Below are 22,922 nucleotides of genomic sequence, written 5' to 3' on the forward strand. Positions count from 1 at the left end.
CCAGCCGTAACTGTTGTGTTGTGTCCTTCACCAAGATATAGAACCTCCGATTGCTCTACGCCACTCAGCTGTAAATGAGTACCAGCCATGCCTGGGAGTTAACCTGTGATGGTCTGGCGTCCTGTTAAGGGCGAGCGATAGGCAACGTCAAGCACAAAGTATTTGTCTTGTTCATGTTTTATTCATATGCACCATGCCATACATGTAAAAGCTTATAACATTGTGAACTTGTATGGTGTATATGCAAAATGGTCACAGCACAAATTGTTACTGCAATTCATCCTTTTTTTTCAGTTTATTGCTGGTACTGTTACTACTGTATAACTCAAGAGGGTTTTTTCTTTCTCCAAAGAAACGCAAACAATCAACTCAGTTACTTCAACTTTTAGGGAGATGGTGGATGTGAAGGTACAGTGTACTCTGTATAAAGAGTCTCAAGACATCCTCACCTCTGCATGAAGGTGTACCTGAACTCCATATTGATTTTGAGGAGGTGGAGGGGGAGCAGAGTGAAATTGAGGAGTACCATCCATCTGACGAGTCTCGTCATTCTAGTGAGAGTGCGTCAACAAGGTGATATCAATATTCGGTCATTCAGTACCCTATGTAGTTTGCTTTACATTCAATTTCTGTATGAATGCTTATCACAAAGATTGTTTTACGGAAAACAGCGCATGCTTTGTTGTCAGGTGTGGTCATGTGTGTATGTGGAAAGAAGACAAAATGGGAAAAAGAAGTGAAAAGTTATTTTAAAGGAAACATGATGTCCCAGCAAGCCTTATATGCAACTTGGTTTTAAATGATACTTAACTTTCAAAGTACAGAAACACGATAATAAAAAAGGAGACAGCCTTATAAATTATGCCACTCTGGCCATGGAAGAAATTTTGTAAGTCATCATTAGCTAAGAAGCTGCAAAAAGAATACAGTTTTGCTACATATTTTGGCAGCAATTTCTTTTTTGCTTTTGTTTATTTTTTTCCTGATTTTTTATTATGTTGTGTTAACCCCTTATACTATTCTGGCACGACATGTATCATATTTTTTACTCTTGTATTTATTTTTGCCAAATTTGAATTTACTTTTTCTAGTGGTGCCGAAGAAACTACGATTGGGCGGAGCCAAAATTGTTGGTATTCAGGTCCTGCTGACTTGCCCTCTTTGCAGTCTGTCTCAAATGCAAAGGTTCCTGCAAAGCCAAAGTAAACAACACCATTGGAACTATGGTTTGCATTCGGCAAAAGTGTAACACCTGCAGCTGGAGTCAGACATGGAAGAGCCAGCCAATGCTGAAAGAATCCCCTGCTGGCAATATTTTATTGTCAGCTTCAATCTTGTTTGCAGGCGCAAGTCCTGTTAAAATCCTGAGGGTCCTGCAGCACATCAGTGTTCAGTGCATCTCTGAAAGAACATTTTCCCGCCACCAACAGTTCTTCAGTCAGCCTGGATTGTTCAAGTGTGGGAGAAGTGCCAGAAAGTCACTATTGCTAACTTGAAAGCTGCAGCAAAGCCCCTTTTCCTTGGAGGTGATGCAAGAGCTGGCAGCCCTGGTCATACAGCAAAATTTGGCAGCTACAATGTCATGGAGCTGAAAACAAACAAAATTGTTGATGTCCAGCTAGTCCAAGTAAGTGATCTTGAAATGTATTGCAATATCTTCTTTTCATTTTATTTGCTGCAATAATCAGTAGGGGGAAGTCTGATACCCTCGTGCACTTATACCACATAAATTACAAATGTAAAACAATTTCAATTGGTTGCTCCAAATTTTTTGTTCCAAACATTTTGAGAAATTGAATAATAACAATTTGGTCAAACTCCAAATTTCTGGATATTGTTTGACAATTATATTTTGATTCTAGACAGAATCTTTGCCTCTTTATGTTATAGAATGATCCATAGCTTTAAATGGTTAAGTTAATATTCATGTCATAATTAATATGTATTCACTTCAATGTTCTCACAAAGAGAACAAGAGCATCAATGACGCAATATCTCAATACTGGAAGTTCTTATTTCAATTCCTAGTTTCATATCTTTGCTCTGTCTCTACAATTATCAATATCAATATATATAATATTTTTGGTCATACAGTTTGACGTCAATGACAACAGTCAAATAAGAAGAGGCGAACAACTCGACCATATTCTTGATGCCCGCCTTGAGAAAGCTAGGCCTATCGACCTACTGTACGTTACTGTAGACTGTAGTGGTGACTACCATCAAAACTGTGTACACTTCCAAGTATCAAAACAACCCACGTTTTTCCATCTCAATAATTTTTGACATGAAGATTTCGTGGATTTGTGACTTGGAAAAAAGAATGTACAAGTAGATTACAAGTTTTTAATCGAAAGTGATGGGTGGCCTCCTCCTCCCCTTAATAGCCACCACAGTTCCTCTCCATTTTAGTATTTTCTTTTAATTCTTTGTATATTTGATGTCAAACATAACAGGTTCAAAAGAAAGGTAAACATACTTCTTATAACCCTATTATATCCTTATAAATAAAACATAACCTTATCCCATTTTTATAGTCTTATAAAAGTTGTGATGCTATGGCCGGCTCCTCTTTTATACATACTCCAGTGAAAATAAATTGTGATAGATTATAATTTTGGTTTTTAATTCTTTTCATTGGGGGGGGGGGGTTAAAGAAATATACCAAAGAAGCTGTTAATTCATAATGATGCTTCATTCTAGAAATGCACAATATACACTCTATTCCAAATGAATAGTTGTTGTATTATCCCATTAACATTATGTTAAATTTATGGAGTCATAGTTAATAAATAAGTTGGAAACTTAACTTAAAATTAAAACACACTGTAAGGCAATCAAACAAACTTACTGTACCCTGGCCCAAAACTGCCTGAACACCACCAGTACAATGCTAATGTGGCTATTACTAAATGAAGGCCTAATATAGAATGTACTACGCATAGCCTAAACTTGAAGCCTTCAGCAGCACAACAAAGTGTATACGTAATTATACAAAATACCTGATGGGCAATCAAACAAACTTATCATGACTCTTGCTCTGAAAAACTACCTGAACACCAGAACAATCCTTAAATTGATATTACTAAAACCATGGAGCTATAAACAGACGAAGTCCTAATATAAATTAAATGCAGTACAACAATGTGTATATGGAATTAGTGTGCAATACACTACCAGTACCAGCAGCGTATCTCACAAAGGTACAGAAAATTGGTCGTGAGGGTGGCCATTTTCGTATATCTAACATGTAGCTGCCATGAGTCATAGCCAATCTGCTACAAACCAGACTTGGAGGCGGGGCTTAATCATCAATAAAAACAAGGAAACAAACAAGTTTTGGAGCGTGTGCAAAAAAGGTTTGTTTGAACTGTTTTTGACAGTGATTTGGCCAAATTTGGACATAAATCGGTGAAAAAGTCATAGAATGAGATACAATTCTGGAATAAAAAATAGTGACTTTTGTTGGCCTTTATGATATATGCTTGCTCTGGAAATTCCAGAGAAAAATAACTTTGTATGAAGACGCTGAAAAATTTTTAAGAGAAGAGAGGGTCCCATTTACTGTTACAATATCTCTATACATTTAATGTATTGAGATAAAAATGAAGTTGCCAGCAGCAATGCCATGGAGCTGGAGGGATTATAGAGAGCTGTGACATGCATGAAGCAGGAGAAACTTTTTTCAGACTGTATTGTAGAGAACATTGTCACAGATCGGCATTGTAAAGTTGCAAAGTGGATCACGGAAATTTGACTAATTGAACGTAAGGCACTTTTATGTGTGGCACATAGCAAAATGTAAGTTTATTAAGTGGGAAGATTTTATGTCTATTGTCAATTGTAGTTCCAAGAGTAGCACATGTTACTCATAAATGTTTCTATTAGCTGTCATTAGAAAAAATACTTATTCTGCAAAATGTATTCTTTATATTTCTGTAATTTTCACTTTGTGTTTATTTATTTCTCAGCAATAAAGAAGAAACTGTCAGCAATTGGCAAGAAAAAGGGATGTGAAGGTGTGAACCCGTGGATACGGAGTATCATCAACCATGTATATTGGTGTGCGGCCTCCATCCCTCATGGCAACCCATAGCTGATGAAGCACAAATTCTTGTCGATTGGGAACCATGCAGACCACCCTGGGGAATTATTCACCTCGTGCTTACATCCCACCATACCACAGGACAGACCCAAACAATGGGTGAAAACTGGTATGTACAGTATAGTTGCAATGATATTAGTAAGGACTTGAATTTGCTTTACTTATTGTTATATTTATTCATTAATTTTTTGGGGTATCTTAAGGAACAAAGGCATGTGAACTGCTGATGATTCAGCTAGAGAAAAAGACGATGCTGAATGACGTATCGAAGATGTCTCCTCTTGAGCAGACCTCCAACATCCAAGCATTACATGCGCTGATCAACCAATTCGCACCAAAAAATGAATGTTTACTCATATGAAGGCATGACATGCAGGTGGGTTTCCTTGCTGGAATGCCACAAATTAATTATTAACGTATGTCCTGGAATTTGATAAATTCAGCCTCAGAAGATTAATATCCAAAGAGCTTGAGCAAAAGTTTATCTTTATCTATTCTTTCACAATTCTGCTGGCTGCAATTCACTATAACGAGAATTCCGAACGAGCCCAGGCAAAAGAACAAGGCTGGCCAGTTGATGTACTCAATAGACTTTCCCAGGGCAAAAAGTGGAGATTATACTCTAAGGAAACGCCTGGTAAAACCCACATACAGTAAGTTTACAAATTTGCAAAGCCTACCAACACCATGAAGCTGAGAAAATGTGGAAGCTGGGATTATATTTATGGAAATGTTCATGGGACAAAGGAAAGAGAAAACTATGAGTTGATGCCCTTCTTTGAATAAAACACTTGTGCCCTCTGAAAAATTGCTGGAACGATTATGGATTCGACCATGTTTTCCCCATATGAATCATAAGTCTTGTCCCACCCTCATTATTAAACCAACACATGAAGAAGCTCTCCAGCGGCAGATGACTAGGTTCAAAAGAATAGAGGAGCTTCAAGTGTTTTTGAATCAGCCTCAAAATAGCGGTGGACCCTGTTTTTATTATATCTTGTAGAGGAATTTGTACCTTTTTTGGTTATTTGTTAGTTATTATTTATTAATAGTTAATTTCTTTTTTGTATTTGTTATTAAATTACGTTATCATGTTATTAAATTATTTGTTATTTTCTATTCAAATTTGGTATGTAATCATGGGTACTTCCAAGGGTACAACCATGGGTACAATCATGGGTACAATCATGGGTACAATCAATGGCTGCTTTCAAGCCATTGGGAAGGGGTTGGTTGGCAATTGCTGACATGTCTTAATAAATAAAAAACTTTTCAAGCTTTCATGACTCGTAATGTGAAAATTCAAGGGAGTTTGAAATTCAATGCCCTTTTTAGCTGTTGGTTAAGCTGGAAACTTTGTATCTGGTGATAGTATTGTACAGAAAAACAATTCAATTCTGACAAAGATAATACAGAAACACCTCCATAATTCAATGTCTATCCCCTTTGTTATTGAAAACAATCTCATATATTAACTTAAATGATAAATGAGTGCATGAAACAATAATAACAATCAGCTGGCACTTTGAATCAATTCCACTTGCATGGTGCACTGAAATTCTTATCTTCAGCAGTAGGCTCTGTAATCGAAGATCCCCTCTCATAAAATTGAATATGATATTGAATCTAATTGTTAAATAATTTATAACATAATTATCTACAGAGCTACATGCAGATGACACACTTTGAAGCTGGAAACCACAATCTAACAGTACTGTGCGCAATCACTATATGCGTTTGGCTATGTGCACATGTACCGCACCATGCAAAAGTCTTTGGCATAAGTTCTTTGCACCCCATGCATTGTCAACCCAACGGAAATGTTTATTCAGTATCTTTCCTAGATACTGGAAGTACAAAATATATTTCAGGGAATGGTTGACAAAAATATGGTAACTTTTCCATATGTAAAAGACTGACATAGTGCAATCAATTCTCAATACCCTCCAACAGTATTTCAGTGAAACAATGCAGTTTTTTATTTGTATTGAAGGTTACACATGTCTTCTTTCTAGTCCCGAAACTGGAGGTTAGGATATTTGAAAGCAGCATACAATTCTGCGGGAAAGTCTGTCTGATTTTCATCACACCACAAGAAGGCAAAATCACTCTATTGTGTTTTCCAAGGTAGCCGTAATTCCACCTCACCAACTGTCTGTACGCAATGTATCTGTATCGTCCGAAATGAAACAGATATATCTGAATTAATTACATGCAAAATTCTTAATATTTCAGAGCAACTGTCGTAACCAAACCAATTGATGTACCTGCGCCGTTGTTTGCATGATCGCAATCTAGACATCGGCAGGTTTGCCGATACACTTCAATACACTGACGTGTGTGGTATTACATGATGGAATACGGCGTTCCATAGAACGTTAGATCCACACTCCATACGCCATTAATCATTGAATGGCTAGCAACAAACTACCCAATTCATATATATCTTCATCATTTCAATTTGGATACAAATCCTGTAGGCTCTATAAAGCAACAATTAGGCCCCAGGTAGCATATACAGGCCTATTTGATACTAGATAGACCCTGTGCCTACTAAAATTACTGCGAACTAATTTTGGAACTTTTGGAAACAGTTTGCTGCGCAAATCGCAAAAGTTGCCAAGGCTTCGTTTAATTGTCACGAAAAAATCAGAAATGGAGGATCTGAAAAGTTATGTCCTCTGTACCAGTAGCACTAGGCCTACCCTAGTAATACTAGTATCAGCGTACGGAACAGTAAGCAGTTCGATCGTGTGTCTTAAAGACTAGCCTACACCTAATTCACAGGTTCGGCTACGTTGTATAGGCTACATGCTTCGTTGTATAGGCTACATACTACTGTTCTGTTGTCATGGAAGTTTGAAGTGGGCATTTCCTTCATGCAACCATACATCGTCTTGGTCGAAATTAGGAAATGAGAGAATATTGGTACAATAAATGAGAAGTATCCTACCATGTATTTACTGGCTTACTGACCCGTTCTATACAAAGTTCTTCATGATCGATCTCTGCTTCCTGGAGATGTTCCAATGGCTCAGCCTCCGGTTCGAACTGGTAAGAAGCAAGCCCTAAAACATGATGTTCTTCATGTAAAATATCCTCTTCTTCGTTTGAATCTTCGTTAAAACTTGAAGAGGAACACTCTAAATTAACTCAGTATTGCTCTCACTTAAACTTGAGTTGTTATCACTCTCCATTTGACAGAATTCTATGTCAAATATGGTACGCCTAGTCGTCAGTTACATGCAACCCAGTGCATAAACAACAACAATGAGATGAGGCATATTGTCTCAAAGCGTAGTAGTCATGAAAATCATCTATCACGTGACAATTGGTGTGTAACGTGATTTTCATGACTACTACGCTTTCTCGCGGTTTCGGACTGAATTTGCCTGATTAATTCTTCCATTTCTGAATAATTTTGAGGAATGTATGCACGAGACTTAACTATTCACGTTGTTTTCGCGGTATTTAAGCAATTTCTAGGGTAAACTGAAAATCATGTCATGTCCTCTTTAACCTTGCAATTCACCATGCTGTTGTTTACTGTATTCAGAACCTCTCTTCACACACTCCATTTATTTGGAGTGACGTGTATGCGCATATTATAAGGGTGTTCTTGATGATCTTAGTAGAACTTTGACTGGCAGAGACACTTCCCCTTGGTATAGTACTCAAGCAACCTTGCTATCAAAGTTACTAAGTTGTCTTGGGGACTTTATGAGATACTCAACAATACGGAAGGAACCTATTCTTGGGACGATGCTTTGGAGAAAAGGTGATGATGCAGTGGAAGCCTTATTACGTCAACTCAATGTAAGCAATAACAATGAACAGTCATAAACTACATCTACAGCACCGGAGAAATTCCAGAGGAACAATGATTCAGAGATACTTCAAATTGACGCCACAACTTTGAACAAGAAAATACACAACATCAGCAAGACATTGAAAGAAAACATCAGACTTCAAATTTTTTTGAAGCTTTGACATAGATTCAGCAACTGCCACCTATTGTCTGGAATTTTTTTTCTGTGTCATCACCCTGACAGAAACACAAAGAGCAGAGAGAGAGTACATTCCAACATCAGACATGTTACAGCAGCATCTGTTTCAAACAAAACTAAACAAAGACAGTGATTATCGACACAAGCTGCGTACTTTTTTTTGGACTGTGCCATGCAGTCTATACCCATGATGACAAGTGCGGATATCCCATTCATACACTCATTGGAGAAACTTTTCATGGATTAGGTAGCTCAGATGAGTTAGTAAGGATCTTGAACCGGTTTGGAATTGTGTAATCTTTGTCAAAAAATAAGGGACTATGAATTGGATTATATTTACATGAGGCTTAAGTATGAAGGGGTAATGTGCTCAGCAAATATGCATTCTCTTTTGCAACTGTAGACAATGTTGACAAATCGTCTGTTCATGCAAGTGTAAATGCTGGAGGTGGACCAAGAGGAATTCATGCAACCAGCTACCAAATTGTGTAGCCACAACCAACTATGCTCATAAATGCTGTTTCTGATGAAACTTCCGATTCTGACATGGGTCAAGCACTTCAGCCATTCTCCCATCTATCTTTTCTTCCGATGCAGCTACACAGAAGAGCCAGTCAGATCAAGAAGTGTTGCTGCCACCTTTTGTAACTGTAAAAAATATTGATGAACTCAGAAGAGCTGCAAGACCTTGTGTGACATGGGAGCGCAAGAGAGCAACCCGCCCTCATGGCAGAATTTATGGCTTCAGTATTCAGCCTCAAGAGCGGTGTTGCTGTTGATCAAACAGTGTCTAGGTTAATGGAATATGCCACTGCTAAGCATTCTACATCAGAGCCTGGTTTATCACAGGGAAGCTTGTCCTTCCAGACATTAATATTATATGCCCTAGTACTGCGGCAGTCAGTATAGAGAAGTCGAACGTTCACTACATTGGAGTCCTCAATGAGCATGCTGACAATATAAACACAATCAAAGAAGTAGTGGAAACACTTCACGAGGAGAAAGTATTGCAACAGCGCTTTGAGTACTTAGTTGTGATATATATCTACAAGAGCAATCTGTAACTGCATGATATTATATGCGTCTCGTTCTGGAACACAATGCATTATATTTATTTTCTCATAAAATTGCTTGTGCCCCTCCTTGATACTTTGGTGCCCCTCCGTGTAAAAATGGAACGGAAGGATAATTACAAAGGTTGTGCAGCCTTAAAGATGTGTTTTGGTGCCCACGAAAGCGTGCATAATCTTCGCGGTAATTTCCACAACCGGGTCCAACAAGAGCAAGAGTCCCTGTCAGACTTCAGTATGGCACTGAAGCAGCTGTACTCTAAGATGGAGATGGCTGCTCCAACAGAAAAGGAAAACAGCACTCTCCGCCACTTGAGAGATAAAGCAATGCACTAACAGTTTGTACAGGGAGCCCGGGATGCGTGGGTGAGAAGGGAACTCCAGAGAATTGATATGGCAACAAATGATGATAGTTTCGACGTGATGCGGCAGGAAGCCCTTACCCTTTTTCAGGAGACTGAACAGTTGCAGTCACCTGCTCGAACGATCAGGACGAGGGAGGCTCAGGTGGAATTGCCGAAAGTTACAAAGCCTGAGCAGATGTCCCTGATTGCTGACCTCCTTGCTGGGCAGAAGAGTCTTGACGATGCCGTGGAACGTCTAAGCGGGGAACTTGCCACGATAAAGTCTAAGTTATCCGGCCCCAGAAGAACACTGCCAGAGATTGTTTGCTATAAGTGTAATAGTCAGGGACATGTAAGCATCAAACTGTCGCAACCAGCAGGGTGACACCAGATCAGGATCCAACCGGTGGGCTCCTCGACCTGGGGCCTGGCATTCTTAGCAGCAGTCGCAGGCACAAGCAAATGCACCTTCAGCTTCACAGGAGGGAAAATTGTAGGCTGCACTATTAGAGGCGAGGTGGACGAGGTGCAGGAGTCGCCTACAGAAGTTAAAATCGGAGCTGTCAGTGGGATCACTGATGATCAGGATGTCCTGCGTTTTACGTGCAAAGAAAACGGACACGGACCAAAGGTCAACAGAACCAAAAATAATCAGTCTGTAAAAGAACCACCACAAACAACCAACTGTTAAACAACCACCAAAAACCCAACCGAAACCCACAAACACAAATCCCTCACTAACGTAGCCTTTAACGTCACGTGCAAGGACACGGACCCAAAGGCCAACTCCAAACCACATACAGAAAAAACCAACCCACACCATGCAACGGCCACACAACCCCCACACCCAACAACCAACCCACCCCAAACCCCATCCGGGGAACGCCGTCCCGACAGCAGACGAGACCTTTTTTGGGGCACCCCTCAACCCATTCACATTAAGGGTGACGAGGGATAAGGTGTCTATCTACGATGTTTTGTTCCAAATACGGACCTTTTCAGGCACTTAGCCGTGTTCCCCCTTTTCCTGCGTGCGAGGGAGCAGAGTTCTTAGCTCCTCGTCAACTTTGATCGAGTGGACCTCCCTGTCAGAAATAGCAGAAGTGACTGCGGGCAGGGTGGAAGGGCCGCTCGAGTCAATGAGATTATGATGGCGACGATTGGAGGAGTTGATATTGGTTGTGTACTGGACACAGGAGCTGAGACATCCCTGATCCCATCTGACTTATTTCATCGACAGCTGGAGCCGAAAGATGGCCAATTAAGAGGGCTACCAAAGCCAGTGCTGGTTGTTGGACTTGAGGAGACTGGGATGCCAGCGTTAGGGTATATTGATACATCAATAGCAATCAATGGGAGGGATGCTTGGATCAGTTTTTTGGTTGTTGATAGTTGGTCTCCGGCATGTGGTAGGAAAGAGGATTATCCGCTCCTAATAGGTTGTAATGTGTTGAGGCTCTTGACAGGATGTAGAAACTCCGGCTGCAGGGAAGTATTAGAATTAGCTTTGGACAGCTTGGAGTTCCTGGAGATGAGCTCGAGTGAAGTTCAGGTAGAGGTGAGGGTCGATGCCGAAGAGACAACTGTTCTACCTGTGGAGGCTGTCAACACAGTTAGTCTGATAGATGAGGATGTCGATACAATGCCGGGGTCTAATTTCTGGGAAGTGTGCCCACTGGAGTATCTGCAGAATCCCAAACCATGTTCTATGGAAGAGGTAGAGATTTCTGTCGATGCTACGCCTGAGGTCGTCCCAAGTAACCGTCCTCCACCAGATGTGCCAACAGTTATTGAGGAAGGTCCATTGGATGAAGGCCTGGCAAATTCGTTGAGATGGAGGATGGTACCCAAATTGACCTTCCGATCGGGGTGAGCTTGAGCCATTTACAACTCGACTATGCAAGGCAAATTGCTGAGTTCATCGACAAGAATAGGACCGCTTTCTCCAGAGGGGAGTTCGACCTTGGACTTTGCCGTCTGCTGCCATACGATACACAATTTCGACTGCCATATAGACGTGTGCCACCTACTCAGATGTCGAAGGTTAAGCAGCTACTTCAAGACATGGTGGACCAGAAAATAATCCGGGGATCTGCAAGCCCTTATGCCAGTCCAGAAGTGTTGGTGAAGAAGTCTGGAGTGCTACGGTTGTGAATCAATTATCGTAAGCTGACAGTAAAAGATTCATTTCCACTTGAGGCCATGGGAGGAGGTAAAATTGTTCTCGCTGGATTTGTCTCATGGCTATTTTCAAATTGGAATGCAACCCGATTCAATACCTTATACGCTTTCAGAGTTCCATGGGGCCTGTTCGAATTAGAAAGGATGCCACAAGGACTGTACAATAGTTCCAGTACGTTTCAGAGAGTGATGGAAATAATCTTCGGCGAAATGAACCTCAGCCAGCTAATTTTATACCTAGACGATAAGTATAAAATTAGCTGGCTGAGGATTTACTCTGCCACACTCGAACAACATCTGGACAGACTTTAAGCAGTGTTTCAACGGTTGATCGAATATGGTTTTAAAACTGATAGGTGAGAAATGTAACTTTCTTCAGCGAGAAGTTCAGCCTCAAGGTCATGTGGTGAGTGCTGTAGGGGTTTTAGTGGATCCCGGCGAGGTAGACAGTATCCCAACCACTCTGACAGAACTCGCTTCGTTCCTAGGGTTGGCATCTTATTATCGGAGATTCGTCCCTAATTTTGCAAAACTTTCAGCACCACTACACAGCCTGAAGTAAAGTGACACGACCACAACAGCTTGGAAGAAATCTCGCTTAAAACAGTCCCCTCTCAAATGGAACAAGAAGGCTGATGAGGCTTTCAGACAATTGAAGACCCTGTTGTCATCCTCTCCTTCCTGTCTTGGCATATCCACGGTTCGACAGAGAATTTGTCCTCGAGATAGATGCTTGACTGAAGGGGTTGGGCTGCTGTTTACTCCAACGTGATGATGCTGGCCATCTCCATCCACTTGCGTATGCAAGCAGAGGGTTACGTCGTGCAGAGAAAAACTATTCAGTTTCTGAAGCTTCAAATTGGGCTTCTCGGTCTGAAGTGGGCAGTCACTGACAAGTTCGGGGAGTACTTGATTGGATCTTGATTGGACAATGCGAAGTTTCGAGCAACCGCACATAGATGGGTAGCACAACTTGCTTCATTTAACCTAGGCAGACTAAACCGATGTGGTGATGTCTTGAGCCGATGTCCTACACTGTTTGAAACGACCGTAAATTTGACGGTATTTTACCGTGCTTTTCTACAGCAGCGTACTGTAAATTTAATTTACAGTAATTTAATGCAATGTTAAGTGTTTCTTGCCACTTATGAAATATCAGGAATAGATTCAGAAGCCTACAGAAGGCCTACATCATTACTGTATTTTGGACTCGATTTGACTCCCATAATGCATTGCATAAATTACGCGGCAACTGGTACGGTGCTGGTGTGGTCATTCAGTCAGCGAAGAAGTTCAGCTAAATAACTTGCTTGTTGCAGTTTGTTAACGCGCCTCATACCTACCTACGTACATTGTTGGTGATCATTGAATGTAAACAAGTTGTAAGGATCGTTAATATGAAGAATAAATTGACTGGCATTATCTGTAATTCTCAAAATATATGGGTCATTACGGCGGTTGCTCGGTAGGCCTACATGACAAAGGACCTAACGTAACGAAGGCTATGCCTAATACAGACAACGGTATGCTAACGCGTACACCGTGGTATAACTTGGAAGTTAGTCAAAAGTAGGCCTACGCGTTTGCCCTATGCCTACGTAATGTTACTGGGATCAATTCTATGATACTAGCTTTTCTCATAAATTATTAACCCTATAGCCCAGGCTTACGTTGTAAGCTCTTACTTGTCAAAATATATGGGTCATTACGGGGTAAAGGTATAGGTGACGCCCTCTCTTGCGGCTGCACCACTCATTTCGCTCGTCGAATTTACCACGGTTTTACATCTTTTACATATCATTTTATCTTTTTCGACTTTTATTGTACTCTTGTGGAGTTCTTCTGGTACATATATGTCCTTCATCCGAACTTTCTACAGGGATTGTTGTCGTTTTCTGCGGGAATACGTTGTGATCTTGCTCGGACTGAACGTTGTTCTTCATCCTATCAACGGATCCATTGGTGACTATGCTTTATCGTATAACCTTAGGCTCTCCATATGTGTTCAATGAGTCGTGTAACCTACTCCAGAGTTACGCTGATGCATCTTCGCCAAGGCGTGTTAATCCCCATTGTCCGTCCATTCACACCGGATGAATGGTGTGCTGCTACGGCTCTGGGCATCGTCAAGGTTACAAAGAGAGGTGACCGTGGTGGCAGATTACGAAAGAAGTTCACAATCCCAACTATTGTATCGCAGCCTAAATCTGAACCCTGGATTATAAATCCGCCTACTCGTGGATCTGTTGTTAACTTGATTCGTGTTGCCAAAGAACGTTATAATAACAATGTCACAAGCCGTTTTGTTATTTGGAATGCCCAGTCTATGAAAAATAAGGCTACGGCGCTATCCGACCTCATTATCGAACAGAAGTTAGACATTATAGCTGTAACGGAGTCTTGGTTATGTGGAGGTACTGACGTCAACATCTTGTATGATACGGATTCGGACCACAGCGCCATCAGTTGTCAGATTGGAATATCTCAACCAGCCGCTATTAGAATGACAAAACTACTCGGATTCTGCGTGATCTTGCCATCCCTGATTTCATTAATGACATCTGCTCTTGCCAACCATCTTGATAGAGATCTCGACACATTGGCCCTCCAATACGATAATGTTCTTACCAGCTTGCTCGATCACCATGCTCCCTGGACTACCATGTCTACCACCCTGAGAACAAACGCGCCGTGGTACACGGATGATCTGCGTCAAGCGAAACGTGTCAAGCGCCGTTGTGAACGGAAGTGGCTTGCATCAGGCCTGGCCGACTGCGATGACCGTCAACTATTCCGCCTTGTTGACAAAATTTCTAATCCTGATAACACCAGAAGCCGTATTTTACCAGACTTTACGTGTGCTAAAACACTAGCAAACAAGTTTGCAAGCTTCTTCGACGATAAGATTAAGGATCTTCACGGTCGGATGCACGATGATGACTCGCCTGTTTACATTGAGGATCTGTGTCAGTGCTCTTTCACTAATATCACAGCTGCGACAGTTGGTCAAATTCGCGACGTCATTATGAAATCGTCCATGAAATCATCATCCTTGGATCCGCTACCAACAGATCTTCTGAAGGAATGCATCAAGGCTGTACTCCCTTGCATCACGCGGATTGTAAACCAATCTTTGACATCTGGAAAGATACCGTCCTCTTTGAAAACCTCCAGAGTTACGCCATTGCTTAAGAAGACCAACCTCTGTAAGAATGATCTCAATAATTACAGACCAATATCGAACTTGAAGCTTTTATTCAAGACCATCGAACGAGTCGGTTTCTCTCAAATTAATGAATACCTTCAACGTAATAACCTGATGGCCGAGAAGCAGTCTGCTTACCGTAAATTCCATAGTACTGAAACTGCTTTACTCCGCGTCTACAATGACCTCCTCCAAGCAGTCGACCACCACCAGGACGCGGCTTTACTACTATTGGATTTTTCAGCGGCTTTTGATACGATCGACCATGACACTTGACTTCATCGCTTACATGATCGCTACGGCATTGGTGGGACAGCTCTTGATTGGTTCTCTTCGTATCTCAGCGACCGAGTTCAGACAATTAACATCAATGGTGTTCAGCCCGATGAATATTCAATTAATGAAGGTGTACCACAAGGATCAGTAGCCGATCCCTCTATTTTTACCATGTATACAGCACCTATCGCCGATATAATAAAGTCCCATGGTATCGAACATATGATCTACGTCGATGACACACAATTCTACCTCGTGTTGGACCCGATGGATCGCGGCAATGCCATTCATAGACTGGAGATATGTATCGCTGACATTAAAACATGGAGTGTGAAAAACAAGCTTATGTTGAACGAATCAAAAACCGAAGTTCTTCATCTTACGTCTAGGTTCAAGAGATCTCCCCCTTTTCCAAATATATCTATATGCGGAGCCGAAATTCCTCCGTCTGCAGCTGTGAAAGACCTCGCTTGACAACACTCTACAGATGAGAGGTCATGTCAGAGAAGTTGCTCGAAACGCTTCATTTTCATTATACAAAATACGTCACTTCCTCGATAATTCATCAACAGAACGCCTGGTACACGCTTTTGTAACGTCCCGTTTGGATTATTGCAATAGTTTATTTTACGGTCTTCCGGCTCGTGACCTTGGGAGACTCCAGCTAGTTCAGAATGCTGCAGCGAGACTTGTTACTAAGATAAAGCGCTATGACCATCAGCACATTACACCAGTTCTCCGAGATTTACATTGGCTACCGATTAGAGACAGGGTCGTTTTCAAAGTCTCGCTTCTTACATACCCCCTTAACAATCAGGGACCTACTTACATCTCTGAACTTTTATTGCCTTACACACCACCACGGTTACTTCGTTCTGCATCTCTTGCCCTACTGGAGCCCTCCAAAAACACCAAGACGTCGTTCTACGGTCACCGAGCCTTTGCAGCAGCAGCCCAGACATTTTGAACAAGCTCCCGGTTGACATCAGAACCCTAACTTTTTCCATACTTATACCTTTATCCGCCTTTTTACCATGTCTATTTGTATCGCCTAATCTTTTAGGTAATTTTTAGTGTTTTTATTCGTTGTTTGATATTTTGCAGTTTTGCATTTTTCTGTTTCACCTTTTATTGTAAAGCGCTTAGTGGCCTTTGTGATGTTAGGCGCTATATAAATGCTTTATATTATTATTATATTATTATTATTTTTCTTGTACTGTAGCCTAGTGTAGGCATAGGCCCATATGTCTGAAACTTGAAAGTAAAGCCTTCCATAAAATTTACCATAGGCCTGCATCCGGAATTTTTTTACGTCGATTACGTTAGGCCTAAACTGTTGTGTTAGGCTTACTTCCTGCGGCCCAGGTCCTAATTTTGTAGGCTTACAAGCTCAAAATTCAAACATTTAATAGGTACAATTTTGATCATATTTTGTAAAATATTGAAAAGGTTTTTCTGTTGAAAAATTAAATATCATTTGTTAAAACCTTTGCTGATGAACGTATAATTATTATGCAATTATCACGCAATTACAGGTAGGGGCCTACACCTTTTATTAGACCGCTGTATATATACCCAAAGCTTTATATTTTGTAACGTTTATACTGAGTGCATGAAATTAAGGATCGTGTAGCTATCTGCCTAGCCCTATCCCATGTACATGTTACTTTCGCCAGAACATGTGGAATTCCAGAGAGTGCACTCGCAGCTTTGCACAATTTGCTGCTTTTAAATCCCACATTTACAGAGATCATCGAAGGAGTTATATTGATTCACAAAGTTATAAGGAACATGATTGCGAACTTGGCTTGTAATGCTGTTCTCTGTGAAACCATTTGTACGAACATCGAAAATATGTGTTCCCATTTGAAAACACATATACAAGACAGTGTACAAATAACATGTCCTTTTCTTAACTGTGATAACCAATTTCATCATTTTCGTCTCATTTATCTCGAAAACATAAGAATTGGTCAATGAAGCATTTCACAAATGGGATTAACATAGAACATGTAGGTACAAGTGATTGTGATGATGAAATTCCTGAACAATCAACTTTTTGCAATGAGGAAGATAATTTGCACGAAATCAACAGTGGGTCTTACAGTGGGTTTCATACTGCTGATGAAAAACTCTTCTTGAATAATTTACCATTATTCTATCTTAAATTGCAGGCTAACTTTTTGTTGCTAGTGCCCACAATCCAGAGTATTATTGAAGGGTTTCAACAAATTCATGCCATTGGACAATCTCATTTTCATTCTAAATTGAAGGAATGCATGATATATCTTGAGGTACCTGAAGATGTGATAAATGATTTAATTGCTTATCTTTTGAAAACATTTAACACTACAGAGTTACGATCAGATCAAACACTGAAATCATATTTCAAAACCCATTTTAACTATGTTGCTCCTGTGAAACTCTATTTGGGTAAAGATCGCTGTGGAAAGGAAATCTTTTGTCAGTACATTCCAATGAAGGAAACATTAGCAGCTCTTTATACAGGAATCAGTGAGAGTTCAGTACAAGGTCACACATGATAATGACATTTTAGAAAATGTCTTTCATGGAAATGTTCATAACGCAATTCATTATTTTGTAAAGACCAATCTTCTCTTTCACTGATTCCTTATCAGGATTCATTTCAAGTTGTCAATCCACAGGTTAAGGAAAGAAAAAACATAAAAGCTTTAGCTGTACACTCATCTGTAGCAGATATCTTACTATATAACATATCAAACATAGATCATATGCAGTTGGTACTGCTGTGTAGGGAACTAGATTATAAATTGTTTGGAAATTAACTTGTATTTAGCCGTCTTCTGAATGATTTGAATGAAATCGAGGAGAATGGGGTCATGATTGATGGTAGTGTTGCGAAAGGTACAGTATGTGCAGTTACAGGTGATAATCTTGGGTCACATAATGTTGGTTGTTTCACAGAAAATGTCAGTACATCTTAATTCTTTTGCCGATATTGTCTTGTCAACAGGCAACTCTTGTATGTCCAAATGGCATTGTTTATGCAATTAAATTTGTTGTCAGGGCTGAGAGTGTAAGAATTTATGTGGACCTTCTTGCAAGTCTAAAACATATGTCTAATATTGTCCTGGTTGATATGGCTCATATGGTAGCAAATCATGGAAAAAAAAGAGAAGATTTTCAATCCCTATGATTGTAGGTTAGCTGATGTCACAAGGCCAATCTCAAATTGGCCAAAAGAAAGGAGTTAGTCGTGGAAATGCCCTGGTTACACAATAATGTCTGAATCCTTCAACCAGAAGATGACCAGCACCCTGTGACAGGATGTTATGAGTTCTATTTTCTGTATGATCGATTTCATGAAATCTGAGATACTTAGACGGGTCACTAATGTACCCTCAATTACATGGTTTCATGAAATACACAAGTAGTCGAACAGTTGCACCAGCAGATCAATAAAAACAATAATTTTCTTACCCAAATGAAGCCAGCAAGACACATATTTATGTTTCGCAACTTACTGGGACTTACACAACAAACTGCTAATGTTGAGGCAGCAACTGGATACAGCGTGCACCATAACATTTTTGGAAGGGCAATGCTCTTTGGAATATGTGGGTCCGAGGATACAGCTGAAAACATCTCAGTTTCCAGCACTATATACTCTTGCAAGACTGTCCATGGATCATTTGAGGAGAATTATGATGGAGATAGCCTAGAGGACCATTCAGACATCCCCCTTCTTGTCCCTTTGTATCAAAATTTCCTCCAACACCATCTTCAAGAGATAGAAATATAAATCCCCACCAAAGTGATGTTTTTATCTGGTTCGAGGGAAACCAAAGATTCAGGTAATGAATGCAAAGACCTACTTGTCATTGACCTTACATGTCAACCAGATGAGCTACAAGGAAGTGATATTTTATCTGGTCACAAAGAAAGAAAACATTCAAGAAAGGGGGAATGCAAAGACTTACCCATGATTGACCTCACCTGTCAGCCAGATGAGCCATCTTCAAATCTTAGTCATCTATGAGTGCCATCATTGCATCTCTCCAATCAGGAGTTAGAGATTCTTGAGAGACAGGAATGATTGACAAATACCATAATTGAACTGCTCTGCTTACTGAACTGCTTTCTAAAGGCTCAGTTCCCATATGTTGGTGGATTGCAACCACCATACAAAGCTCCATCATGATTTGATATCGAACCAGGAGAGTTTGTACAGATAATTCATCTACCAAACAATTGGGTGACTGTGCAACAAGTACATGCCGAAAAGCTCATTGCTAATTAGTACTCATTATCGCTGACTCAACTAATGATGTTTATGGACCCACAAATCACTTTTCTCGTAATGGGTGTCACTCAACAGGAAGATTGTAGGTCCTGTGGTGTATACACCCTTGCATTTGCTTCTGCTCTGTTCAGTTCAGTTCAGTTCAGGAGTTCAGTTCAGTTCTCGTGGAGTGCGGACGCGTTTTCGGCTGCTCTCCACCTTTCGTTGACCACACCTTTATTGTGTTTTTACGTTGGCCCTTCATTAGTTTACAGTTTGTTTTAGTGTAGTTTGTGTGCTTTGGGTTTGTTTCGTTTTGGTTTGTGCATAGGTGCGTGGCTTTGCCACACCCCTAGCTGTCATGGCGGCTCGCCGTGACAGCAAAATCGTATTGTTGAGTTTTTCAGGGGAGGCTAAGGTCGTCCCCGTACAAGTTTTTTCAGTTTTGCGTTCTGTTGGTTTAAAGGTCCCTGGAGAGGTTGACGCGCTTCAGCGTAAACCTCTCCGGGGTATGAATTGTTTTGATGTACGGTTTACCTCGGAGGCTGCCCGCGTCCGAGGTGTCCATGTGTTGGAGGGAGTTGAGGGACTGAAGGTCACACCGTATGACAGTTCGGTGTGGGTGACAGTCCTCCACCTCCCTCTGGACATGTCTGGACACTGGGGCGTTTTGGGAAAGTGACCGGCTACGAGGAGCCGGAATTCCTTGAATGTAAAGGTGTCAAGACCGGGACTAGACGAGTTAGAATCGAACTCAAGTCCGATATCCCCTCTACCTTGTGGGCTAATGGGCACAGGGCCCACATTGCATACCCGGGCCAGCCTCGCACTTGTTGGAGGTGTGGGCTGGAAGGGCATGAGGCCAGGTTGTGCCCGAACAAGCGGTGTAGCCGCTGTTTACAGGTTGGGCATACCCTGGCCGAGTGTAAAGGGGATATCGTTTGCAACTCGTGTGGGAAAACGGGCCATCTCGCCCGATTATGCCCAGACCGCTCATACGCCGCGAAAGTGGCTACGGGCGTGGTTGAAGCGGTCCCTGTCCCGGCCTCTGACACCGTACCACATGATGCTCCTGTCATCGCCCCAGTGTCCGACACTAGCGCCCCGATGGAGGCTTTGTTCCCCCTTTCGTGTCCGACCTCTCCCCTGATCGAACTTGCCGAGACTGCCAGCCTGCCCACTGAGGCAGAGCAGGACAAAACGGCGGAGATGGTACTAGCGGAGTGGCACGCGGCGCAGGATGCCGCTTGTACTGGTTGACCGGTAGCTACGCCCGCTATCGGTGATACTAGTCGGGCCCCGAGTCAACCGGCCCAAGAGACATTAAGTGGCCCAGATTCTGACTCGCCAATGGAGGACTGCACTACAGCCTTATTAGTTGTGGCTAAGGAGTCCTCCGATTGGTTTGATGAGACAAAACAGGCCACTGATCTCATTGACTCGAGTGGCCCTTCCACCCTACCCGCAGCTGCTTCCGCTATACCGGACACGATGGTCGCTAGTGGACCTCCTGTTCCTGACAGGGAGGTCCACTCGATCAAGGTTGACGAGGAGTTAAGAACTCTGCTCCCTCGTAAGAAAAGGGGGAATACTGTTAGGGGCTTGAAAAGACCCGTATTGGGAAAATTTCGCAGGTAATGCGCAAGCCTGTCGTCTGCTATCGGGACGGCGTACCCCGGATGAATTTTGGAGTTAGTTGTTTTGTGTGGGGTGGGGGGTTTGTGTGGTCCTTACATAATATGGGTTGGGGGTTTTCTGTTTGTGGTTTGGTGTTGGCTTTTTGGGGCTGGTTTGTGGAGCTTTATTGTTTTGGTTCTCATAGCCTTTGGGTCCGTGTCCTTTTCACGTCACTGTAAACGCTATATTTTATACATTTGTGGGTTAGTGAGAGATTTCTGTTTGTGGGTTTTCAGTTGGGTTTTTGGTGGTTGTTAAACAGACTGGGATTGTTTTTGGTTTTGTTGACCTTTGGTCCGTGTCCGTTTCTTTGCACGTAAAAAGCACACCCTTGCATTTGCTTCTGCTCTGTGTCTCCATATTGAGCCTTCTACTCTAAACTTCTCTCAATCCAGAATGTACCCTGATCTGAAAAGATGCCTTCAAGAAGAGAGAATGACATTAATAGGGGCACAGAAAGGGGGAGCAACCTTCAACAAGAGGATTGTAGCCAAAAATTACTCACTTGCAGGGGGCCCTGATGTTGGCAACACCATATGCATGGAATGGTTTCATAAAGAATGTGTTGGGGTTGTGCCTGTTGGGAAATTTATGTGTAGATTTTGTCGAAAGAGGAAGATACAAATGCAAGAGGAAGATGCCCTTGCCAAAAGAAACAAAGCAAGGGTTCTTTAATATCAAACGACGAAATGGGGTAATGAAGGAGAAACAGAAGATAGCGAGGATTTTTTGGGTACATTAACCGCTTTGCGTTTGGAGATATTTTTTCTGATCCATCTGATAAATTAGCAGTGCTGGCAAAGTGGACATGCAAGTTCCACCAGTCCCGGCATGAAACTATTGGTGTAACAGTAACAAACGCAAATCATCCAGACGGCTTTGATTTCATCCTAATTGATGGAACAACATACCTGATAACACCACGTTGTACGAAGTAATCATTCATGAAATGGTCCACGCTTTTCTTGCTATGGACGGTTGCGTCTAAGATATGACTTTGGACAACATTCATGGAAGGCAGTTGCAATGATTTTGTTGAAGGGTTGGGAAGACATCAAGTACTTTTCCATTACTTTACCAGCCCAGTTTATGGCAGAAGCAACTCATGGCAGTTCGTGTGATGAAAAATTGATGGAAACATTGTAACATTTTAACCGATTTGCAAACACATCAATAACGTTTGGGGAAAAATCTTCCTAGTAATCTTACAGTGTCAAAGGTCTAAATAACTTAAACCTGTTGCAATTTTTTAATGTCAGATTTTGTCCAAAGTTGCTACTTGAAGTATGTTTTCTTTTCAGATTAAACCGGAGTTTAAGAGGATCACTGGAATACAGACTCAAGTAATGGTTAACAACATTAAAAACATGACAAATGGCATCCTAAGACAAGGGTACTCTTCAAAGGAGTTGACACATCTTATCAACCAGGTTGTCACTGCAAACGGTAAAAACAACGAACGTGAATTTCGATGATATTAAAATTTATTAGACCATGGAGTTTCCACCCCAATTTATGCTATAATGGTTCTTCTTTTCCCTGGCAGTTTTGCCAAAATATTGAATGTGGTATTAGCAACCGCATCATTTGTTAATCGTATTTGCTTTTTCATCCTTTTTTTCAGAACACAGTGACTGTTGCATTGTACTGCCCCTTCACTATTCAAGTCACCCCAAAGAGAAGAGATCATTCGAAGTGAAGCTGAAGTTTGCAAAGATAAGGGTGTAAGTATAGCTGTAATCATAATGACAAATGCAGATATGTCACATCTTAAAAAAAACTCAGTAAACTGA

General features: G+C 41.3%; 1 long non-coding RNA gene across 1 annotated transcript; it reads left to right on the forward strand.

Annotated features, from left to right (window-relative positions):
• Positions 1 to 443: 443 nt before the first annotated feature.
• Positions 444 to 22,912, forward strand: LOC139981934 (uncharacterized). The gene is made up of 4 exons (XR_011797936.1): positions 444 to 573; positions 1,092 to 1,627; positions 2,095 to 4,758; positions 22,431 to 22,912. It is a non-coding gene; the product is annotated as an uncharacterized lncRNA (long non-coding RNA).
• The last annotated feature ends 10 nt before the right edge of the window (positions 22,913 to 22,922 follow it).

Source organism: Apostichopus japonicus, chromosome 16, assembly GCF_037975245.1.
Source record: "Apostichopus japonicus isolate 1M-3 chromosome 16, ASM3797524v1, whole genome shotgun sequence".
NCBI classification, from domain to species: Eukaryota; Metazoa; Echinodermata; class Holothuroidea; order Aspidochirotida; family Stichopodidae; genus Apostichopus; species Apostichopus japonicus.